At 42.7% G+C, this 18,083-nt stretch overlaps 1 protein-coding gene across 2 annotated transcripts in view; it reads right to left on the reverse strand.

Moving 5' to 3' along the window:
• The window catches only part of TMEM132D (transmembrane protein 132D), a 639,752-nt gene that overhangs the window by 209,865 nt on the left and 411,804 nt on the right, over positions 1–18,083 (reverse strand). The gene's annotated exons all lie outside the window — the stretch shown is intronic.

An 18,083-nucleotide genomic window follows, 5' to 3' on the forward strand; every position in this document is an offset into this window, starting at 1 on the left:
GGTTATGAGTCCTACAAAAATGTCTGCAGAACATTAGCATTTGAAACAGAGTAATGGACATTCTTCATTGTGTGGAACCACCTGTCATCCTGGGCCCTGCCCTATAGGTGCTGAAAGCAAACCCCAATTATTATGACAATTATTATTAGGCTGAACCACACCCAACACTCGCTAAAGAGAAGCACAGACCCGCTGCGCGTCTAGGATCTTTAGTCTGATTTATCTGTCCTTAGGGAGTCCTTCTCTGAACCAGGTGGGACGCAGAAGTGGTCATTTCCTTTCTTTTCTCCCAAGTGCACACCCTGTTTTGAACACCGCGATCCTCCATGTGAAAGTATAAGTGTAGGATCAATGGGGATGAAGGTGGGGGGACGGACAGAACAAGAGGAAGGATTCTTGCTGAGGCCTCTGGATGGGGGGAGAGGAGGAGGCAGTGATGACTCTGCTCATTCCACAGCGTAGGGGGTGTGGGATAGGCTCCCCTGAAACTTGCGACCACAGCTACCCTCCATCTGACCACCCAGTGAAGGTTCCTGACCAGGGCATGCTGGGTGGGTTTGCAGTGGGAATGTGGAAAGAGGGTTTTCCAGATCAGTCCACGGATGGGTGGGGGTCAGGAACGGCTCCCACAAGGAAGTCAATCCAAGAAGAGGTGAGGTCTCCCCTGGAAAAGGTGGTCTCCCACCACCTTCTGGGCCAAGCAACTCCTGATTCCTCACCTGGATTCCTCCCACTGCGCAGTATGGCTTTTGCCTTCCCCGTTCTGATGACAAAGGTGGCTTGCAGAGTCTGCATTTCAGCCTACGGCTCCTTCGTGCATAGGCCCACTGCTGGGGTCTGACGGAGGGGACCCTAGGGGTCAAGCAGTCAAACCACGTATGGGTTTGTCCTTGTCTAGGAACACAAATGAAGTTTAGTAGTCAGGGCATCCTGGGGTACACCAGGACCCTGCCACCTGCCAAAGCAGCCCTAGAGTCCCACAGTCTAGATGGGAGTTCATCAAAAGGGTGAATGGTTTGAAAACATCAAGATGGCTACAGTGTTGAGAAAGGATCAGAGATGGACCAGAGAATACCCAGTAGACATTCAAAAGCAATGAGGTTGTAGGAGAGACACACTTGAGCTTGGGTGGGCGGTAGGAGTGGGCAGGACTGATGCTCAGGGTGTACGTATACGAGCTTCTGTCTTGATTTTAAATTTTAAGCTCCTGTTGGTAGAGCCACTGTCTTCCTGCCCAATGACTGTCTCCACTGGGTACCACATTCTGGTGCAGATTTGCAAGAAAACAGACACACCACAAAGGTATTCACTGCTCCTGTTAACGACAAAGACACTGAAGCATATAGACCAGCCTTCCCTGCAGCAAGGAAGGGTAAATGAAGAAACTGAGAGCAGGGAAGACACTTGAAGAAATATAGGGGCTCCTTGTATCTGGACAAGGATTCTGTGATGTGCCACTGACAGAAACACAGACCTCCTTCAATGACCTCTCCTCACTCAGCACCTGCATCCTAAATGTCCATCATAAACGTCACTGCTATGCAAACTATTATATAGAGAATGGCTAAACAACAAGGTCTTACTGTATAGTACAGGGAATTATATTCAATACCCTGTGGTAAACCCTAAGGGAAAAGAATCTGAAAAAGAATGTATATATATGTATAACTGAATCGCTTTGCTGTACAGCAGAAATTAAATCAACTATACTTCCATTAAAAAAATAGAAAAAAACAGATTGAAGTTAAAAAAATTAACTAAATGTCATTGTTGATTGCTATTTGTATATAGAATGCAGTCACAGGCAAATACCATGCAAATCTACTGCAAAGGGATATTTTTAATCTTTTAAAAGATGTCATATTTCATAAAATCCACCAATGGAATCTTGGGTAGAATTGCTTGCATTACTTGATTCACACATGAAATGATTGACAAATGGGGACATGGCAGACCTATTAGTGCTTCAGATATAGGGAAAATCAGGAAGGATGATGACAATTTAAGAACTTCAAAAACATATGACATGACTAACAAAAGCATGAGATAAGCCTTTGATAAAAGTTGATGAAGACCTAGATCACTTTTTCAAAACTGATCAAAACTGAAAGAGGGTTTTTTGTTTTTCCTTCTGAAAGATTACCTCTCCCACCCAATGAATACTGGTTTCAGTCTTTATCTGAGAATAAGGCCATAATTCTTTTTTTTTCCTGCTTTTTTTAAATTATTTTTTAACATCTTTATTAGAGTATAATTACTTTACAATGGTGTGTTAGTTTCTGCTTCATAACAAAGTGAATCAGTTATACATATACATATGTTCCCATATCTCTTCCCTCTTGCGTCTCCCTCCCTCCCACCCTCCCTATCCCACCCCTCCAAAGGCCCTAATTCTAATTATAACTTTTGTTTATTTAAGGTGAAATAACCTGATCTTCTCTGTCTTAAGCTTCATTTATAAATGGCAAGTTCCTAATCAAACTCATTTGTAACGACTTTTATTATGACATTTCAACCTCTATTTGACATACATGGATTTTTTTTTTTTAGAGTATAGTTGATTTGTTACACTGATACAATTTTGATACAATGTTGTGTTAGTTTCAGGTGTACAGCAAAGTGAATCAGTTATACATATACATATAACCATTCTTTTTTAGATTCTTTTCCCATATAGGCTATTACAGAATATAGAGTAGAATTCCCTGTGCTATACAGTAGGTCCTTATTAGTTAGGTATTTTATATACAATAGTGTGCATATGACACAGATGGACTTTAAATGATTTTTTTAAAGAGTATGTATTATCCTCAGTGAAAGAGGGTTTCCAACACTCATAGTAAAAGAGACACAGGGATGAAGTGGGAAGGATGGAGAGTCAGAAACCACGAAAGGTCTCCGCTCAAAAAGAGGAAAGAAAGGCAAAGTCCTACTTAAAAGTGAAATGTTCTTGGAGTGATCCTGGAAGCGCCCCCACACCCTCCCACCCCCATCAGGAAGTGTTTTCCACACGTGAGTTGAAACTTCTGCTGCAGACAAATATAGAAAGAAAAATACAGTAAACTCTTTCCTCTCCATATCGTGACATTTTCTTAAACATATTCACTTGGAGATGGAGAGATATTTTATTGTATGTATTTCTTTCTGTCGGGAGTTTTTTTTTATTATTTAAAAAATCCGATGTGTACGGCACAGACACATTAGCATCCTTGCCAGGGCTGCGGACGGTTCGAGATCACATCGCATCTGCATAAACGGGGAACAGGAATGCCATCAACTCTTTCTGCCTGGCACCTCCGATGAAACCCTAGATGCGCCTTGGGCAGAACACACAAAATCAGAACACAGCGGAACTGGCAAGGAAGGGGAGCAAACTAATTATGTGCAATTAGCTCTGAATATCTCAATCTCTCCTCTTCGGGTCTCAGCCAGAGGGTCTATCTTTGAAACACCAGCTCTGCATGCAAGCTCCTTCAGCCTTGTAACTCAGATTGACAATTGTACATGGCATGGCGTTTCCCCTTAGTCTTTGTTCTTGATAATTTTTAATGAAAAATATTTCCTCTGCGATTTACTGTATAGTACAGGGAACTATATTCAATACCTTGTAATAACCTATAATGGAAAAGAAAGTGAAAAAGCATATGTATATAATAGATATATTATATACATGTATAACTGAATCACTTTGCTGTATACCTGAAACTAATACAATATTGTAAATCAACTATAGTTTAATAAAAATAATTTTAAAAATTAGTATTTCACAACTTCAAAAAATGGTTCCTCTAATCCCTCCACTTTTATTATATTTTCTTATATTTTAAGAAGAACACACTAAGAGCAACGTTTATCTCAGCAGACGGGTCAAAGGAAGGCAGTTTGGAATGAAATTCTTTGTGTGTGTTTTTTTTTTTTTACATCTTTATTGGAGTATAATTGCTTTACAATGGTGCGTTAGTTTCTGCTTTATAACAAAGTGCATCAGCTATACATATACGTATATCCCCATATCCCCTCCCTCTTGCGTCTCCTTCCCACCCTCCCCATCCCACCCCTCTAGGTGGTCACAAAGCACTGAGCTGGTCTCCCTGTGCTATGTGGCTGCTTCCCACTAGCTGCCTGTTTCACGTTTGGTAGTGTATATATGTCCATACCTCTCGCTTTGTCACAGACAAGGGTTTTTAGTACCTCGTCTTAGGGGAAGCGCCACGGCTCACAAGTGACGGCCAAAGAACTGTCTCCATCAGGCAAGCAAGGTAGGATTCCCCAAACGTGCACCTCTGACAGCTACACTGAATGTAAAACCTTAAGCACGAAAACCTAACACCGTCAGCTTGATCCTGAAAGAAACGACAAGCAAAGACGAATTTTCTTTACCTAGCTGTGATCACTTGAAGCGCGCAATTGAATTGCTGGAGTGGAAACAAAGGTTCTCCGTTCATGTGGAATGCAGACAGGATTATTAATTGATGGAGATGACCATGCTAGCTCTCCCAGTGGTTTTCTCAACTCCCATCTGATGCGACAAATGAAAGCACTGAGAGGCTCAGTCGTTTTATTCTTTTGCAATAAGAAACCAATTAAAATATGTATCTAGTTAACTGCTCCTAGGAAAGCGAGGATGCTGTTTCTTTAGGCTTACCTGGTCCACTCCCACACGAACAAGCCACACCACCCCCCACGATCAATATGTAATTGTGTTTCAGCCCCTCACGTGCTCCAGGTCTGAGGTTGAAGAATTAATTTGCTGGTTGAGTTAATAGAATGTCAATGAATTTCTCGGTATAAATGTCAACACATTCACTTAAGCTTCATGATTTAAATATAATTAAAGATAAACTTTAAGTCAATGGTGGCTTTATGGTTTGGAACAAAACTGCTGGGAAGGAGAATTTCATCAAGAGTTTGTTTTTCTCCTGTAAGCAGTTGTGTTCGTTATCAGTTTCAAGTGAGGAAAGAGAAGTCACTCACATGATTTTATTGACGGCTTCAAACATCCGCCTATTAACCTTCACAGCTCAGGTCACTCCCAGAGCGATTTTACAGCATGGAAGTTTATTTGGTCTTTGTGAACATTCTCTAAATGGGATATAGTAGCTACAGGCAGGGAAATGTAGTGGTTGAGAGAATGGACTGTGGACCGAATTACCCTCAGAATAGAATCCTATGTTACCAGTTGTGTGATCTAATTTTTTTGTTTGTTTTTGCAGTACGTGGGCCTCTCGCTGTTGTGGCCTCTCCCATTGCGGAGCACAAGCTCCGGACACGCAGGCTCAGCAGCCATGGCTCACGGGCCCAGCTGCTCTGCAGCATGTGGGATCCTCCCGGACCAGGGCACGAACCCGTGTCCCCTGCATCGGCAGGCGGACTCTCAGCCACTGCGCCACCAGGGAAGCCCCGTGATCTAATATTTAATCTCCTTAAGCTTCAGGTTTTTCAACTATAATATAGTCAATAATCACAACTACCTCAGCACAAATGATCCCATTTAATCATCATCACCAGGGCAAGGACTCCCTCATACATCCGTGCAGGTCGTGCACTGCCCAAGTCAAAGATATACCGCACTGACTGTGTGACTGATGCCCCTAGAATTGCTCAGTGCACCCCCTGCACACTGCACTTAGAGGGCTAACCACCATACCAAGAGACAGATGCGATTCTTGATTAATTACCCATTTTCATATCTGTTTCTCTTAGCAGAGAGTAAATGTTTTGAGGACAGGAAATATTCCTTCCCTTTCTTCTCATTTCCTTCCTCCCCCCTTCCCTCCCTCTGTCCCTCCTTTCTTTCATTTCTTTCCTTTCGACTGTTTCTTTTACTCAGACTGTATAGACCCTGTATGTTCTAGGTTCTCAGTAGATTAGTATTCCATAATGGAGTGATTCGATAACTGTGTGACCAATGTTGGATTTACTCAAATTCCATTCTCCCCTCCCTCTTTACCAACAGAGCATGATTTGTTCAAGTTGAAAATACCTACCCCCCCCACCAACAAAAATATAACTGACTGGGAAGCTGGGTTATGTGTATATTTCTGGCCAATAAGATATAAGCAGAAATCTATTGTGTGGAGCTTCCAGGAAACAAGATTTTCCCCTGATAGAGAGGTGGAGTTTCAGAGGGCATATCCTTTTCACCCACCCTCCTTTCTCTTTCTTTCTGGAAACACTGATGTGATGCCTGGAGGTACAGCTGCCATTTTGTGATGGTGAGATGGCACAGGAGGAAGGCAGAAGAAGGAGACCCCATTGCATCAGTTATAGCCATCATACCAGCCACGGAGTACCTACCTATATCTTTTTGTTGTTTGGGATACACAAACCCCAATGTTTTAATGGTAATTATGTTTGGGCGTTGGTTACGTGCAGCTGAATGCCATCCTAATAGTACAGAGAGGGTGTATACCTCTTGCTGTGTGTATCTGTGGTGTCTGTGTGAAGGTCTGCTGGGATACAGGAAACAAAGCCGGGAAAAGGAATGTTTGCTTTTCTGGACAGTATGTGACAAACAGAATGCTCACTGCCCAGCTCCTTAATCAATAACCCACCTTTAAAAAATCTAACTTTATAAAAATGATCTGTTCCTCATGCTGTTTTTTTCTGTTTTTAATGCAGGTATCGGTCTTGCTGTATTAGTACTTCTGTATCTGAGCCTTGTCAGGAGAATGAGGTAAGAAACTGACGGCACGCTATACTAACCTGGAGAATACAATCACAGGGTTAACCCATCATGTTTAAATGCTCACAGGTAGCTGGATCTGATCCACGGGAGCCAGCACCCCCTCTGTCATTTATTCTTGAAACGTCCTGCCTCGCCGTTGAGAAGCAACTTGGGGCGGATCTAAATAGCTGGGTCTCTGTCTGCCAGAAAGCTAATTTGCAAAGATCGCTGCATGATGAAACTGATATGAGACATGACAACTGAATTTTCCAGCAGCAAAGAGAAGAGCCGAAGGCATGAAAGTCATCTTAAGCTACAAACAGGGAAAGGGAGGGGGAGAAGTTTCTCTTAAGAAGAGATTAAAGCCAGGTGAGATCAAGTAATTTTAGCGTGCTTGTAAGCTCTCTTTATCTTTGACACATACAAGGATATAGGACTGGGAAAGAGAACTCCAATTTCAAACACTACAAAGGCCAACCAGGTTAAACAGTGAGGGGCGCAGCCAGCTGAAGGAAAACAGCAGTGGTAGACACTGTCGTCAAACGGAGGAGGTTCTGGAAAGAAACGCAATATTGGCAGATCTTCTGATTCTTTTAAAAGGAAAATCCATCAATCCGCTTTTAAAAATTCAAAGCTCCTGATTATTAAACATTGAAAACGAATTCAAAAGTTCTTAAAACCCCATGTAGACCAAACAAATATGTCTTCAGACCAGGTCTGGCACAAATGGTTTGCAATGTCTTCAAGGAAACTTAGAGACTGGATGTTTCATCCTTTGTTGCCACAAAGCTGTGAAAGGGATAAAGGTTTCTGGAGAATCCTCCTAACTTCTGACATCCATGGTTTCCAAGGAAGGCTGGCCCGTACAGTGCTCGTGTGAATGAGTTCACGGCCCCTTCTCTCTATAGTGACAGCTCATGGCAAGAGGCATGGGGTTGGGGTTCAGAGCCTTCTGCCTGCAGAACTTGAATAAGCAGGCTTGTCCATGAGGGGCCTCCGTTAGGTCTTAATCTCAGTATGGAAGGTATATTCTTTTCCCTCCACATTTGATAAGTCCACTTTTCTTAGTAAAGGTTTTACAGAATAAAGTAACACTAACTATCTAACCTTTAAAAAAGATGATTTTTATGATGAGGACAAAGGTGGTGATGATAATAACGATAATGATGGTGGTGATGGTGATGGTTATGGTGATGATGGTGATTATTATGGTGGTGGTGATGATGATGATGGTGATGGTGATGATGATGATGATGGCGGTGATGGTGATGATGGTGGTGATGATGATGGTGATGGTGGTGATAATGATGGTGATTATTATGGTGGTGATGATGATGGTGGTGATGGTGATAATGGTGGTGATTATGATGATGGTGGTGATTATTATGGTGGTGATGGTGGTGGTGATGATGATGGTGGTGATGGTGATGATGATGGTGATTATTATGGTGGTGGTGATGATGATGGTGATGATGGTAATGACGATGGTGATGATGGTGGTGATGGTGGTGATGGTGATGATGGTGGTGGTGGTGATGATGATGGTGGTGATAATGGTGATTATTATGATGGTGATGGTGATGGTGGTGATGGTGATGATGGTGATTATGATGATGGTGGTGATGGTGGTGGTGATGATGGTGGTGATGATGGTGATTATGATGATAGTGGTGATGGTGACGGTGATGATGATGATGGTAGTGATGGTGATGATGGTGAGATGGTGGGGCATTGATTAGACATGGAAAAATACTGAAGTCTATACATATCTATACTTATCTGCTAAACTTAGATCAGTGTTGTGGGGTTATCAAAAGACATTTAAGAGCTCATCTGCCCCACATTGTCTCACCACACCACGTCACGGCCATGAACGGCAGGACACTTGCCGTTGGGCCAACACATGTTCTGCAGCCCAGATTCTGACTGCACCAAAACGCTTGCTGTGATGGTACTTAATGCGTTGGCCAGGCCGAGCATGTGATACAATTTATCCCTCAGTTGTTACAGAGAAAGAAGGGGCTGTTTCAGTCAGCCCCAGGCAAGGGAGGTTTGCTGCTGCCGTTGGACAGGTGGGTGTCATACGGCAGAACTGAGGGCTGTGGAGCAGGTAGAAAAAAATATGCATTACTGCTTTTATTTCTTTTTCTCTATCAGGTCCCCAATATTTCTTTCAACTAAGAACCAGTGTGGTCAGCTGACTAATGACCCCCAAAGACACCCACATCCTAATCCAAAGAACCTGCAAATGTTTCCTTATACGGCAAAAAAGACTTTGCAGCTGTGACTAAGATAAGGCTCTTGAGATGGAGAGATTATCCTGATTATTCAGCTGGGCCCTAAATGTCATTATAAGTGTCTTCATAAGAGGGAGATTTGGAGATTTCACCACAGGAGAGGGAGAAGACCGTGCGACAGGACAGAAACAGAAACTGCAGGGGTGAGTTTTGAAGATGGAAGGAGAGGTTATAACCCAAGGAACACAGGTGGCCTCTAGAAGCTCAGAAAGACAAGGAAACAGATTCTCCAACAGACCCTCCAGAAAGCCCTAGCCTTGCTGACACCCAGTGAAACTGATTTCAGACTTCTGACTTCCAGATCTATGAAAGAATAAACTTATATTGCTTTAAGCTATCTACACGTTTGTGATTACAGAGGTTCATAGGAAACAAATACAACCAGGGACTCCCTCCGTGTTAGAAAAACCAACTTACTAGGGCAACATGCTATTTCAAATATTTAGAAGGTCACATGCCAAGTGCTATAGACTGAATGTCTGCGTCCCTCCAAAATTCATATGTTAAAACCTAACCCTGGGGACTTCCCTGGCGGTCCAGTGGTAAAGAATCCGCCTTCCAATGCAGGGGACGCGTGTTCGATCCCTGGTTGGGGGTCTAAGATCCCACGTGCCGCGGGGCAATGAAGCCCGCGTGCCGCAAACTACAGAGCCCACGCACTCTGGAGCCTGAGTGCCATAACTAGAGAGAGAAAACCCGCATGCCACAATTAGAGAAAGGCCCGCACACCACAACTAGAGAGAAGCCCACGTGCCTCAAGGAAAGATCCTGCATGCCGCAACTGAGATCCGAAGCAGCCAATAAATAAATAAATAAATAAAATATTTTTAAAGACCTCCCAAACCTATGATGTTAAAAAAAAACAAAACAAAACAGGGCTTCCCTGGTGGCGCAGTGGTTGAGAGTCCGCCTGCCGATGCAGGGGACAAGGGTTCGTGCCCCGGTCCGGGAAGATCCCACATGCCGCGGAGCGGCTGGGCCCGTGAGCCATGGCCGCTGAGCCTGCACGTCGGAGCCTGTGCTCCGCAACGGGAGAGTCCACAACAGTGAGAGGCCCGCGTACCTCAAAAAACAAACAAACAAACAAAAAAACCCCCCCCAAAACACCTAACCCTTAATGTGATGGTTTTAGGAGATGGGAACTTTGGGAGGTGATTAGGTCATGAGGGGGAGCCCCCATGAATGGGATTAATGTCCTTATAAAAGAGACCCCAGAGAGCTCCCGGGCCCCTCCCATTAGGTGAGGACACAGCCAGAAGAAGCCATCCATGAACCAGGAAGAGGGTCCTCACCAGACAATGAATACACGGACGCTTTGAACTTAGACATCCCATCTCCAGAACTGTGAGAGAGAAATGTTTGTTGTGTAAGCCCAGTCTATGGTATTTAGTTATAGCAGCCTGAGAGGGCTAAGACACCACGTTATTTTTACATAGATACATGCATCTGAATGCACTGTGGAAAGTGATTTCATGCCATCACTTACATGAACAAATCCTTCCAGCCTAATTTATTACCCCTCCACCACCCCATCTTTCAAACCTCATTCCAATAATAACTGTATTTAAGTGATAAAAGTTTGGGCCTCATAAAAATAGAGAAACAGAGTAGGACCTTACACTCAGCATCATGAATTTGTTTAAAAAAATTAGGTAGGAAACTTGTTGGCACGTAAACAAACACTTCCTGTTTCCCATTGGTGTCATCCGGGTCACATTTATATTAACTCTAGAAGGCCAAGATCTGGTTAGTCCTTAAAGATTTCAAGATATAAAATTAAGCCAAGTCAACTGAGGATTATGGTAGGGTAATGTTTTTGAAAAAAATTAACTGTTTATTTTCCTTTTTCTTCCTTTCACCGCGTTCAGGCAGATAGGGTAGTTGGTGCTTAGTGTTTCTGGGAAACAAGAAAAAATGGAGTTTACTTCCTGGCTGTTAAAGGGCCTCTCACTGCTGTGACCTCTCCCGTTGTGGAGCACAGACTCCGGACGCGCAGGCTCAGTGGCCATGGCTCACGGGCCCAGCCGCTCCGCGGCACGCGGGATCCTCCCGGACCGGGGCACGAACCCGTGTCCCCTGCATCGGCAGGCGGACTCTCAACCACTGCGCCACCAGGGAAGCCCGAAATGAAAATCTTGAAGAATAAAAAAGAATGTGTAAGAATGCGTTTCCCCCACTGCCCAGAGAATAGTCCAACATGCTTTCTTCATTGGCAGGGGCTGCTGGAGCAGAATATCACAGACTGGGTGGCCTAAACAATAGAAATTTATTTCTCACAGTCTGGAGGCTAGAAGTCCCAGATCACGACCGGTTCTGGTGAGAGCCCACTCCCAGGCTTGCAGACGGTCGCCTTCTTTCTGTGTCCTCACGTGGTGGAGAGAGAGCTCTCTCTTCCTCTTCCTCTAATCCTATCAGACTAGGGCTCCACTCTTATGACCTCATTTAACCTTAACTCCCTCTTAAAAGCCCTGGCTCCAAATACAGTCACTTTGGGGGTGACGGCTTCAACATGAATTTTGGAGAGGGGAGACACTATTTTGTCCATAGCAGATGCCTTGGGCTGTGAGTGGAAGGGGATTCAGAGATGGTAGGAAGAAGATGTCTCTAGGTGAGACGTGAGGACCCGTGCTGAGGAGAACAGAGTCATGGAACAGACTCACAGCCTTGTTTTGAGAAAGCCAGGAGGCATCATCACCAGGACCCCAAGAGCTATGCTGAGCATTTTCAGGTTGCCTGTGAGTATTGCCTTTTGGCCACTGCAGCACAAGTCCTGCTGAGTGACAGCAAGAAGGACACTCATTTTTGCCCCAAGAGTACTTAATATAGTTTGGCTTACTTGATGCAAACAACCCATTGACCCAACAGTATTTCAAGAAGCATCAGAGAAGGAGGAGAGAAGTTGGTAGGGTAGCAGCAGAGTGGAGTATAATGCTTCAAAAACTCTACTTGGATGGGGCTTCAGGTCACCCCTGGCGAACCACCAAAATGCACCCCAGCTCCAGGAAACATCACAACAACCCCTACCCGGCGCTCTCCCTACCTGGGCCGAGCACCACTACTCCAGCCACTGAGAATAGCTATGCCTTTGCATGGTCGACCAGGCGAATTCTCGAAGTGACATAAACGTCAGCCACGATGCAATGCACAGGGAGCTTGGGCGCCCTCCAGCTTACTTTATCTGTCATCATTTCTGCCACAACGAATCCAACAGTCATTTGCCACTTTAAGTAAAGGAGCTAATAAACCAACATCAAATATATTATGCTCAACCTTATAACAATTCAATAACTTATTCACTACAGCAGTCAGTAAACACAGAGCAATTTACAAAGAGCCCAGTCACAGAAGACTGTGATTCAGGCCAAACATCTGCAGTTGTGTCTACACTGCAGACTCAAAATCGGTGTCACGTTAGAACAGAGGTTTAGGATGCTGGCTGCATGTTGGGGATCACCTGGGTTGCCAGGTAATACGGATGCTGAGGTTCCGCCTCCCACAGAGTTGGATTTCATTGGTCTGGGGTGTGCTCTGGGCATGCCTTTGGGTTTTAAAAATGTTGCCTTGCATGCTTCAAATATAAAGCCATGATTTAGGACCATCATTTTTGAGTGCAAGGAAACTAAACTGGGGCGGTAATCCTATCAGATCTGGGGAGGAAGTGTGGAGAAGGGACCATTTAAATCAACGTCCTCGCCTGGGCAGCATATTAGAATCACCTGGATCAGGTGAAGCCTCCACTGAATTGGAGGTCAGCATCCCCTTCTCCCCATTCCTTCCTCCCCCACTCCCCCTTCCTCCCCAATAAAACTTCTGCACCCAACTCTTTTCCTTAAAGTCCATTTCCAGGGAACCCTACCTAAGAGAAAAGCTCTGTAGAATACATAACGAAGGGAAGGGATAGAGATTCCACTTTTGATATGGTAGGCATAGGAGATGTTACGGGCTGAATGATATCCCCCCAGCATTCATATATCGAACTCCTCTTCCCCCCAGCACTTCAAAATGTGACTCTTTGGGGAGAAATGACTCCTTTAAAGAAGTCTTTAAGCTTAAATGAGGTCTTTAGGGTGGGTCCTAATCCAAACCAATTGGTGCCCTTATAAAAAGAGAAGATCGGGAAACAGACACACACAGAGGAAAGGCCACGTGAAGACAGAGAGAACATGGCCAGCTACAAACCAAGGAGAGAGGCCTCAGAAGAAATCAACCCTTGAGCTCAGATTTCTAGCCTCTAGCACTAGGAGAAAATAAATTCCTGTTGTTTAAGCCACCCAGGCTGTGGTCCTCTGTTATGGTAACCCAAGCAAACTAATATGGAAGGCTTCTCTGGGCATTGGGCATTTCAAACAAGTCATAATTCAAGAGCGATGTGAGCCATGGGGACATCTTAGAGAACAGCATGCCAGAAAAGAGAAAAGCAAATGCATTAAGCTCTCAACCTACATTGAGAAATATTAAAAAGAAACAGTAGAATAAAAATGAAATATTCTTCCTAATTGTTGAGATATTGCCAAGGGCGTGGTCTGCCATATTCCATAGTGGCCCTTCTCTGAGGACCAATATAAAACATCTACTCAGGTCTTGTTACCAAGAGAAGTTGTGCATCTACTGAGTAACTAGTTTGGATCCATTTTGTGGTCACTGTGAATCTTTTATTTGATTGCATTCTTCAGTCTGTACATCACTAGGACTTTAGAAAGAAACATCTGGTCTACCCCCTGCAACTGTGCAGAACCATGCGGTATATATTTCCATTATGAATCCCCACTTGACTTTTCTGTCTCCATCCAAGTCTTCCTTTCCTTTCCTTTTCCCTAATTATTTATTTTTTAAGTCTCTTCTATCATTAACTAGAGTAATCAACCACTTGAAATCATTTGTGGAATGAAGTAGGTATAATTACACAAACTATGAAGTATTCATGTCATCAGTATGTTTGAACTATGGTCACCATCTTCAAAGTCAACACATCACATGATTTTGTAATCTTATCAGTTTCTGCCATTGCTGGACAGTATCCTGAAATATTTGCGCGCATCTCTTTTAATGACATTTAATAATCACTACCGCCTATTTTCCTTTTCAAGGTCACATCAAAATAATCACTTCCTCAAAGTGAAACGTCAAAATATAGTGGAGAACAATTAGGTGCCCTACACCTCAAAGGGTATTTTAATTAAAAGCTGTGAGGGTATTTTAAGGGTGAGAACACGCACATCATACAACCAGTTCTGTAGAGCCAGGCAAGTCCAACCTTTGAGGCCGCCTTCCAAGTCTAAAGTTGATCAAAGCAACGTTACTTTCAGTGATCCAGTACTTTGGGGGCAGGTCTGCCACTCAGCACTCTTGAAGCTAATTGAAAGCTGTGGTCAGGCTGTGTCCTGAAACACACACACTTTCAAAGTTGTCAGTGGCCAGGAGTAGGTTTCTCAGGAGCTAATCAAAGGTTTTGGGGGGAACCTGAGACAAATAATGTCAAAGCCAGCTGACAGTTAAAGAGCTTTGGCTGAAACTAAAAATTAAACAATGGGGTCTCTCCGTGCTTTGCTAGCTCCCTCTTAGGGCTGTCTGCCCTGAGCAGCACGGGCCAGCTCTAAATGGAAGAATGCTACCTTTCCATTCAGCTACTTGCAGGATCCCATTTCCTAGCTGTCGGGACTCGGTGAACTGTGGCAGAGCTGAGCTATTTTCAAACCTAGCCATCGGCACCATTACTGCTGGCTGTACATTTTTAGCAAGGACTCGGATGCCTTGGGAAGGTTCAGTCAACACAAATGGCAGAGCTGATGGAGTAAATTTTGCAATGAATGTCTTAAGCAGATTCAGAGACAGAAACAAATATAAGCTCTGAGTGGTATTTTCAATCACAACATATGCCTTTGAATGCTGTAGGGAGTTAATTGCCCGGGAACACTGGTGTAGTCAATCAGATAGGTCTGTTGAGAATAGGCCTTTAATTCAATCAATGGATTACATTTAATGAACCTGATTATGCGTAATAAACGATGAAAATGTGTTATCCTGGGGAGGGCTTTCATTCTAAGATGTGATTTAATGTTGTGGAAATACTCTTTCAGTCCTGTCTAAATTTGTTCACAGCCCTGCTGTCAATTACACACACACACACACACACACACACACACACACACACAGAGACAAGCATAGGTGGTTAAATTACATGCTTAATAGATTTTACTCAATAAGAATAGAAAGAAGGGAAGATATTCTGCACAGCTTTTAGAGCTGCACCTATTGTCTAGGTGGTAGCAATCACCAAAGGTCTATGAATGAATGAATAAATGAATGAATGAAACTGGGCTGAAGATGTCTCTTTCCACAACAAGACATTTGGATTAGTAAGTGGGAAATACATATAATTTTAAAAGATACACGCACCCCAATGCTCAGTGCAGCACTATTTATAATAGCCAAGAAATGGAAGCAACCTAAACGTCCATTGAGAGATGCATGGATAAAGAAGATGTGGTACATATATACAATGGAATATTACTCAGCCATAGAAAAGAATGAAATAATGCCATTTGCAGCAACATGGATGGGTCTAGAAATTATCATGCTAAGTGAAGTAAGTCAGACAGAGAAAGACAAATACGATACCACTTATATGTGGAATCTAAAAAAATGATACAAATGAGCTTATATATTGTACAAAACAGAAACAGACCTATAGACATAGAAAGCAAACTTATGGTTACCAAAGGGGAAAGAGGGGGAGAGGAATAAATTAGGGGTATGGGAATAACATATACACACTACTATATATAAAATAGAGAACCAACAAGGACCTACTGTATAGCACAGGGAACTCTACTCAATATTCTGTAATAACCTATAAGGGAAAAGAATCTGAAAAAGAATACATACACACACACACACACACACACGCGCGCGCATAACTGAATCACCTTGCTGTACATCAGGAATTAACACAACGTTGTAAATCACCTATACTTTAATTAAAAAAACGAAAACAAGTGGGAAATGCAACTGTTGAACCTGAGATCTAATCACAAGCCTACATTATCAGAAACGCCCTTAGTAGTAGGAAAAAATGCCAGTATTCCTCTCCTGGCATAGTTGAGTTTTAATAGGAAAAAGCATTCCACAAAAATACGTTTTATGAGAGGTGGGTGACAAGAAGGTTTCACACATAAATTGAGATGTTACAGAGGGAGAAATATTTGCTTACAGACATAACCCACAGACCTTGCTGAGCTGTATAGTTTATTTTCTTGCAATGCCAGTGACAAACCGAAGTTGGCCTTACGTTGCTTTATAATATCTCTCTGGTATTCCCTAGACCCTGAAACTTCTTCATTTCCTCAGTTCTAAGATGACTTTTTCCCTTTTACATTTTCATCCCTTTGAAATTGGCACGATGGGGTTGTCTCTGCAAATGTGTGAACTTGGTTGTTCCACCGCTGGTGTACCTGAACAAAGGCCACCCTTAGATATTTTTTAGTCAACAATCCACTTCAAGGGACATTTGAGGGAGGACTATGAGTCCTGGTTGTGTTCCGAAAACCTTTCAGTGACATCGTCTGGAATATCAAGAAAGTGTCAAACTCTAGCATTGCTGCTAGAAGGGGTGGCAATGGTTCGGAAGGGAATTCTGAAGACAACAGTTGAGAATCCTTTTAAGAAGTGCTTTCCTCTTGAAGGTGAGACGGTATTACTGGGTTGGCCCAAAAGTTCGTTCGGGTTTTCCATAAGATGTTACAGAAAAACCCAACATACTTTTTGGCCAACCCGTACATACTCTTCACAACCGGGGTCACTGATAACTCAGAGGTGACGTGACTCAAAGAAGTTAGACTCGATAAGAGAGGGTTAGAAATGCCACAGCCAATTTATTTTGCTCTATCTTCCTTTATGTGATAAAAACCTGAGTCTAAATAAGTCTAAAAGAGATCTTTCATTTAGCATAAACAACTATGAAGAAGAAAGATGGTGTCATAGTTTAAATGGCAGAGTTTTTCTTACGGCAGTCAACATATTAGTACATTTTATAACCTGTGGCACTTTAGCTCTAATAGAACACGGTAGTAACGACATCCACTTACACGAGAAGGCAATTAATAAGGTATGTTTCTAAAAACTCCAGACAAATATGTCATAAACTGCCAACTATCTTGAGGATTCCCTTAGTCGGCAAACACATGATGCAGAAAAGAAAACTTTCCGTTTCTTTACAGGAAATATTTTTAAATGATCAACACTCAAAGACTGCACATTTATGGTATTAATTGAGTATTTTTAATTTAAATTTATATTGAGATAATTGTAGTTTCATGTGCAGTTATAAGAAGTAACAAAGATCTCCTTTACCCAGTTTCTCCCAATGGTAACATCTGTGCAATATCACAGTTAAAATACTGGCATCGATTTAATCCACTGATCTTATTCAATTTCTCTGGTTTTACTTGTACTCATTTGCGTGTGTGCGTGTGTGTGTGTGTGTATTTAATTCTACACAATCACAAGTATTGGTTCTGTATCCATCACCACAATCAGAATACCGGAGTGTATCATGACAAGGATCCCTCATGTTGCCATTTTATGGCTGCATCCACATCCCTCCCGTCTCCCTGCCCCCCATCCCTAATCCCTGGCAACCGCTATTCTGTTCCCCATATCTAAAATGTTATCATTTCAAAAATGTTATATAAATGGAATCATAAAATATGTAACCTTTTAGGATTGGATTTTTTTTCCCACCCAGCATAAGTTTCTGAAGATTCTTCCAAGTTATTGCATGTATTGATAGTTCATTCCTTTTTATTGCTAAATCAGGTGTTTTAAAGAAAGAAAATGGATACTGGATCTTTTTCAGTATTGTTCTGAGTGGGTATTCGGATAAGTGTATGAAGAATGTCATTTGTATGGTTTCTGTAAAGGATAGAAGTGATCCTTCGAGGCTAGTCGTAGCAAATTTGATATAAATCATTAATCACGCCTGTGAGGTGATAAGAGGGCTGAAAGATACAGCTGAAACTCACCGGTAATTCTAGAAGCTTACTGCATCTGAAATCATCTTTTCAACACCTGTATTTTCTTTTTACAACAAAGTTACTGCTAAGCGCAACTATGCCTCTTGG

The sequence above is a fragment of the Pseudorca crassidens genome, chromosome 12 (assembly GCF_039906515.1).
Source record: "Pseudorca crassidens isolate mPseCra1 chromosome 12, mPseCra1.hap1, whole genome shotgun sequence".
NCBI lineage: Eukaryota > Metazoa > Chordata > Mammalia > Artiodactyla > Delphinidae > Pseudorca > Pseudorca crassidens.